Here is a 7,753-nt window from a genome sequence, read left to right on the forward strand (position 1 = left end):
CTTGTATTATAATAACTATTACATGATACCTAGTTTTTTTATTTTTTGTTAATCTTTTATAGTTTTATCTAATTCAAAGCATTATATGAACATTTATACTAAACTAAACTTTTGTTGTGTGTTTCGTTATTTTTTGTTTTGTTTACTCTAAGCTTGTGATTTTCATAAATACAAGACTGTTTCCAGCTGACTCGGGGCACTGGGTCAAAAATAGTGAAGCTCCAAAATCTAAATGTCATCTATATAATCTCATTGTAAATGTAATTGCATAGGCTTTTTGATACTTAGTAAGAATTTAAGAAGATCCCTAAATTATTGAGGCCGAATGTAGAAATATCCCGTTGTCGGAGTGGCCTTGATTTCATATTGTTTTGTTCCATTAATATTTAAATGATACAATAATTAAAAATAAAAAACGAATAAAAATTACTTTTCTTATTGTTATTACAATGTAATTTAGTTACAATATTTTTCTGGAAAAAAATTTATTCCCACATTCAACTAAATTGACTTTTAGTGGACTAAAAAATATGGAAATAAATTTCCAAATTTCGATTTCACTAATGTATAAGTCGATTTTAGTCGACTTTAGAAAGTAATCGACTTTAGAAAGTCGAATTATTTAAAAGCTGTAACAAAACTAAATACTAGCATTATTACATAGATTTACTATCTTAGCAGAAATAATTCGGTACTTTTCATAACTAGGTACAATGTCATAATTAGTCAGCATATTGGTAATTACTTATTAGATTTTAACTTTATGGTAGAGCGAAAGTGGTCATATTACTCTGACAACTTGATATTGTAGTCAGGGTAATATGACAAGTTGGTATTTTTTTACTGACACAGTAAAAAAATACCAACTTGACAATTAAAACTAATTTTGGAATATAATGATTTGTTATTAACAAAACTTATCATTTTAAAATCAACTTTTAGACCACTTTATTATATTATATTTTATTATATAGGTATCAGGCTGGCTGTTACTAGGTAGTTTTGATTTGTTTTTTGATGTTAATAAAGATCTTAAATTTGGATTTAATTTAAATACTGCTCTATATCCTGTTTTTCGGAATAGTTTTCGAAGATTTGGTCTTCAAAAAAAGCTGGTATCCATGGTAAAGACACTATGGAACTACAATGAAATTGTGTTTTTATTTTGTCTTTTTTAATGAAATTGGTGTGTAATATTTCTCAATTGCTTTACATTTTACCTATTTTCAATGAACATGTCAGTTAAAAATTTTATTTTGTTTTGCAAATAATGTGATTTACACATCTCTGTTGTGAATCTTTTCAGTTTTTAATCAAGTTGAACCATAAAATGTCAAAGAATTTTTCAATGGCATCTGATGATCCAACTTGATGGAGAAACTGAATCTTATGATTCAACTTAATGGAGAAATTGACTCTTATAACTCAAATTAAAATTTCACAAATATTTAGATCGTATTTTTACCCAATTTGTGTTCAAAAATAACTTCTAACAACTCCTCAACTTGTGTAAAATTAATTAAATCTGCATTAACCACAACTAAAGTGTCTCCAAAACTATGATCCACATTCCACACTTTAGGATTTTCTACTACTTGCTCGACAGCTTTTTCTATTCTTTTTATAGAATTGTTCGTTAATTGATATTGATATTTACTTGTAGGCTATAAAAAAACTAAAAAATGTCCTTTTTTCCAATGGATGTAATTTTCCATCGTCTTCTTTACTCGGATACTTAAATCCCCTTGGAACTCATAGAAAATACATTTTATAGCTAAAAATGGGTAAATATTTTCTTGTACCCATTTTCAGCTTTACCTTGGATTTCATTCATTATTTTGGTCTTTCTTTGAATGGCTACTGTCAACTCTTACTTGAGTGGCTACAACAACAACTGCTTTGTTTCATAATAAAAACATATTACTGTCACCAATATGTTTTATATTATAAAACTGTAATTTCTTTTCTACAATGAAATTTTTACTTCTTTATATGACGATTAAAAGTATAGTTGATGGGTAAAATCCTCCACATAAAAACGTGTCATTATACCCGTTTAAAAAGCAAATAGTTTGGAAGACTGTTATCTACGTAAAGTAAATAAAAAATTATGCTTCTTTTTTTGTTAATGATTTTGAGCAATTTTTATGGTTTTTCATAATGTTATGGAGAGGGGGAAATATACCCCAAACACACAAGTTTTGATGGTCATTCACCGCCGAATCACCACTTTTTTTTTAGTTGCATTATATACAATGAGAATATAAAAAAGTTTGAATCGGGTTATGGTAAAAAGGAATCAGTAACAAAAATTGACGCTTGAGTTAATAATGGTTTTGGGGTATGGGAATAGGTTTTGACTGTTTATGCTAAAAGGAGACCAGTCAGACGCTTGGTTACCGATTCAATTGTTTTACCAAAGAAAGATAAGATAAAAAGTTATATTCTTTTTTTATGTCTATAGTATGTCTAAACATATTTTGTTGATTGAATTTTCATAGGCAAAAAGGCAAAATTCGATGAGTTTTTAGCAAAACTTATATATTCTAAACAAATTAAAAAAAAAAAAAAACAATTTTAAAAAAATCATTTACGCTTCTTCCAACACCCTATTACGAAAAAAAAATATCCTATATCTAAAATTTTAAAAGTATGGTTCTCTCTAAAATACGCTTTGCCCACTCTGATATACACTTTGCGAACTTTTCATATACATTTTATTTAATTTTTTATTAACAAGTAAAAAATTAACTATGCTCTATAGTATAGAGCATGGTTAATTTTTTTATTTACCTTTAGTATAAAGTCTATACTAAAGGTAATTTTCCACTTATCTGTTTTTCTACAGGATTGAGAAAGGTTTGGGAAAAATAACCATGTGACTAAACGTAAATTTTTTCGAAGCAAAACTACACATGATCACGCAACTTTTTTCTTTCCTTTCCTATTCAAGTAGAAAAATGGATAATTGAAAACTCACCTTAACTATATTTATTATTTAAAAATTTTATAGAAAACGGACTTTTTAGTTGTGTGTAATTTTTGACTATTATTTTGCTTCAGAAAATAAGCTTTTTAACCCTATTTAAAAAACATTTTTCTCAATAATTGTTTTTTCCAAAGTTGAATTAATTTGTTGTTAAGATATTTATCGTTCTTAAACAAAATGAGTTTTTTGTACAGAGTGTTACTTGAGCTTAGATTCTACAATAGTTCCAATAATATATGATAAGACATAAATAATATTATATTATAATTTATTATAATTTATTAACTAGATTAAGATAATGATAAAAAAAAAACTTATCTCTTAAGCATCCGAAGTGTTTTGTTTTTTACATTTTTTCTATTAAAAAACCGCGTTTCATTTTCTGTAAACAAGAAGTCTATATATTACGATCTTATCTAATGACTGTTAACAACTTGTCTTTAAAAACAACGTTTTTCGGAAATCGAGGTCAATGTTTTTCTGAGATAGAAGAAATAAAGGTACTCCAAGAATAACTTTACTTTGATGTTAATACATCAATATATTCTTTCTTTCTTTTTTTTTTTCAACGCATTAATTTGCATTTCTGCATAAAGTACCCTGGTTATTGGTAAGTTTTTATCATTTTTTAAAAGTTTGTTAACTTTTCAAATATACGGTTACAGTTTGCGTTGTTATCAAATTAGCTTTTTTTTAATTAGATAAACTTCTTCACGTTACTTTGTTAAATCAAGTTAATTTAAAAGTATAATGGTTGAAGTCAGTAATTGTTTCATGGAAACTGGTTTATTATATTGATTGATAATAAATCTGAAATAAAAAATCCTATCTTCCTGCTAACATTTTATGCTTTAGAAATATTTATAAACATTTTATATACTCTTGATATATATTTGATTTATTTGTCTTCCGCATAAGTTATTCTTGCTTCACACTTTTTTAATCTTTTCTGGATAATTTGTTAGCTGCATTAGCCTTTCTAAACAAAAACATGTTTGTAACAGAAGCAAAAGCAAAAGGACAGAAATAACAGAAACCAACGCTGTACAAGAATCGGGCTTTATGAGTGTTCCCATCAAAATTAAGACACTCTAATGCATTTATTAAATATCTTATTAACATTTAATTTAAAAAGTTTGAAATAAAAGTTGTTTTTTGTAATTATTAATTATTATTATTTTTTAATTACTTTGCTGCCAAGTTTATATTTAAAAGAAGAAAATTTATATCATTTATTTTAAATTATTGGTTAACTAACCATAAAAAATGTTACAAGCTCATTGCCTGTGAAGTATGTTTGACGCTATTACCTGGTTAATTTTTAACCCTGGTTCTAACCAAGCATCCGTAGTGCTCTTAAGGATCTTTTTTAAATCCATCAGTTTTAGTTTTCCTTAATTATTCCCGCTCCAAAAAAAAGCAATTTCACAAAGTCTTTTAAAATTCGAATACTAAATTTTATTAAAAAACTTTTTGACTATTTATTGTTATTAAAAGTTAATTATGCAAATTCTTGCCATTCATGATTTTTTTACTTGTAAAAATGTAGAAAACATAAATATGAAAAAAATATATTTTAAACAACTTTTAAACTTGGAGCTTTGGAACTCAAAATAGATGTCTTTTGGTTTAGTTTATAAAAGGCATAACCATAAAAGAGTTTGTTTAGGATTATTGTTTGATTAGGGTTACGGTTAGGCTCGGTTTAGGATTACAGTTAGGTTTGTTAGTACCACTCAAAGTATAATCTGCTTGGTTGATTTACGTATAAAGTCTAGTCAAATAAATCCAAATAAATATATAAGCGTAAATGAATAAACATATAAAAAATCTCACTAAAAATTATCTTTTTTGTTTATGTGCAGAATAGTATCTAATATAAATGTGTTCACTTTCAATCACTCTTTAACAAACAAAACAAACTTAAGTATACTTAAGTGTATGATTCCGATAGCATATTTTTACATTGAATTTTTTTTAATTTATTTTGGAAATAAACACATCTAATCGTTAGATAGAATACATATAGGCCACATATCTTAAATAGCATATAGCAACTAGCCGGACAAGGATAAACCACAATACATTTTTCATTAATTTCGATTTTAATTTCAATTTTATTACAGTTTCATATTTGCAAGATAATCAAATTGTTTTAAAAAGCTTATTGAAACATGAAGAAATATGACACAAGTTTTAAAATACATCTTTATCTCAAGCAATAACTATCCAAATAAAAAAACTACTAGAAACAATATTATTAACTTATGTGCCTAAACTTAAATATTCGTCTGCAGATTTACCATCAACTTACTGTTTTCAGGTTTTGTGTTTTAAATTATGGCAACAATAAAGACACAGCCCGTTACTACGAAACGTCAACAGTAGCTAGATTTAATTTATGATCATATAATTAAATTTATTGGGAAATGACTGTTAAAAATGGTCAACCTGATTAAATGAGTGACATCAAGTGTTGTTAGTAATAACAATAAAAATAAAATAAATAATAATAATCGAATGATTAATAAAAATGATGTAACTCAAACAGAAATCTGGTCAAAGGAGTGACGCTAGTGCTTAATAAAATTAATATTATGACTTATTATAATAACGATAATAATAATAATAATAACTAGCTGTCTGGACCCGTATGAAACGGGCCATGGTAAGTCTGTTCAATACCAACCATTTTTAAATTTGTTTTTAATACGGCCTCTTTAATTTTAGAAAACGGTTGAAAAATATTTCATTTAAAAATCTTGGCTTTAAATTAGCGATTAATGTATGATACTTAAAACTTAGCATCGTAAATTTCTAATAATAAACGGGGCGTATAGAAAGCATGTCATTTTTTTACTCTTTTCTGCATACTTAAAGCTTATTAGTACCTTACACCGTTAATTATTTCAAAAGGAAAAGTTTAAGTTTAATATCTATCTTTTTTACGAAAGAAAATTCTCTATTGCGTTAGATGCACGTGTTTACCTAATTGATTACATCAAAACGTTAACAACAGAAGTGTTTCTAACGTATGACAAAACTTCGACCCTCACTCCTCTACATTTAATCGACAGGTGAAAAGAGTAACTTTAATTAAAAGTTAACAAGATTTTAAATCAATAAAAGCTTTTGCCAAAATTATAAAATGCAAAACAAAAGTATATATTTACTTATATAAGTATATATATTTATTTACAATGAGCGAACCATCAACTGTTAAAAAAAAACAAAATAAATCTTTTAACAAAATTTATTTACAAACAAAACAAACAAAAACTCTTATTTAAAAAAAAAACAAAGTTTTTTTTTCTTTTTTCTTTTAAATTATACTATATACAATTGCAATATATATACAAAAATCAAAACAGAATATAAAAAAATATGTTAAAAAATATTTAACGACATCTACAATAAGTAGATTAAAAAACTACAAAAATTCTAATTGTAGATGTTGTTAATTGTTTTGCCACCACTTTTTTTTGCCATCTAAAGGAGCCGCTTCTACGAAATAAGGAGGGGTTGTCTTCTTTCCTACTTTAGTTCGACACTCTTTATAACCTAAAAATATGCGGGCCCTTATTCGTTTTTATGATAAATAAAGCGTTGCAAGATAACTCTAAAATGGAAAAGCAACTATAATATGTAATATAAAAGGAGTATTAAACACTGCAGTCACCTGTTGCTGTTATTACTGATAATGACAGGATTGGTTCTCCGGCTGTGTCAACCTTTAGAACAAAATTGCATTAACAGTAAAGACTGAATTTGTAATGTTACCAGAAAACACAATTGTTTTATTTTATTTTATTTTTACCTCAAATGTAAATTCCAGTTTTTTTCCCAGATTCTCTTTAAGTGTTGGCTTATGATAAATAAAGTAAATTTCAAATCATGAATCACTTACCAAATTTAAACCATGTTTCAACAGTAAAAAGACAAAAAAAAAAAAAAAGAACTAAAAAGATGCAAAAATATATATAACAACAAAGAGTATAACACATCATAACTTGTATATATAACAACAAAGAGTATAACACATCATAACTTGTATGAAATCTTCTAAATGATGATCTGGTTAATAAAAATTTTTTAACTTCAAAAACACTTTAATGCAAAAATGTTTAAAATATTTTCATATATAAAAACACTGTAATGCAACGCAAGAAATAAATATAAATTTATCAAAAGTTATACACTGAATAAAAAATGAGAAATGAGGAAGTGCGCTCTTAAAGACAAAAGTTTATGGGCTGTGCACAAACCATCATTCGAGTTTTAATGCAGACAATTACACCATGTATATATATGTGTATATAAATGTGGCTTTTTAAGGTTGTAATAACACGGATACATAAATGTGCAATGCTTTAAAAAGTTGTATTGAACTGATAAAAACCTATGTATCATTTAACAAAATGCTGAAAATTTTTGTTTTTATTTAATGTTGATTTTTATATATGAAATCAAAATATAAAAAAAACTTAATATAAAATACATGATCCTTCTATTAAAAACATTAAAAAAATAGAATTTAATAAAATTTATATTGATAATTTTACTCATGTGCTTTTCTAACATTTAAAATATTTATTGATAAAAAAAGTAAGACTTACGAGAAATGTTTATAGGGTTAAGTATATATTATAATAAGTAAAACCAAAATTACACTTTAATAAAACGAAACTTGATGTTGTATATATATATATATATATATATATATATATATATATATATATATATATATATATATATATACATATA

The 7,753-nt window shown here is 25.7% G+C and overlaps 1 long non-coding RNA gene across 1 annotated transcript; it reads right to left on the minus strand.

The window, feature by feature from the left end:
- Positions 1-6,364: 6,364 nt before the first annotated feature.
- LOC136076481 (uncharacterized) lies at positions 6,365-7,404 on the minus strand. Its single transcript, XR_010636308.1, has 3 exons — positions 6,807-7,404; positions 6,669-6,720; positions 6,365-6,550 (listed from the first exon to the last, which is right to left on the minus strand). It is a non-coding gene; the product is annotated as an uncharacterized LOC136076481 (long non-coding RNA).
- Between the last annotated feature and the right edge of the window lie 349 nt (positions 7,405-7,753).

Source organism: Hydra vulgaris, chromosome 02 (genome assembly GCF_038396675.1).
Source record: "Hydra vulgaris chromosome 02, alternate assembly HydraT2T_AEP".
NCBI lineage: Eukaryota > Metazoa > Cnidaria > Hydrozoa > Anthoathecata > Hydridae > Hydra > Hydra vulgaris.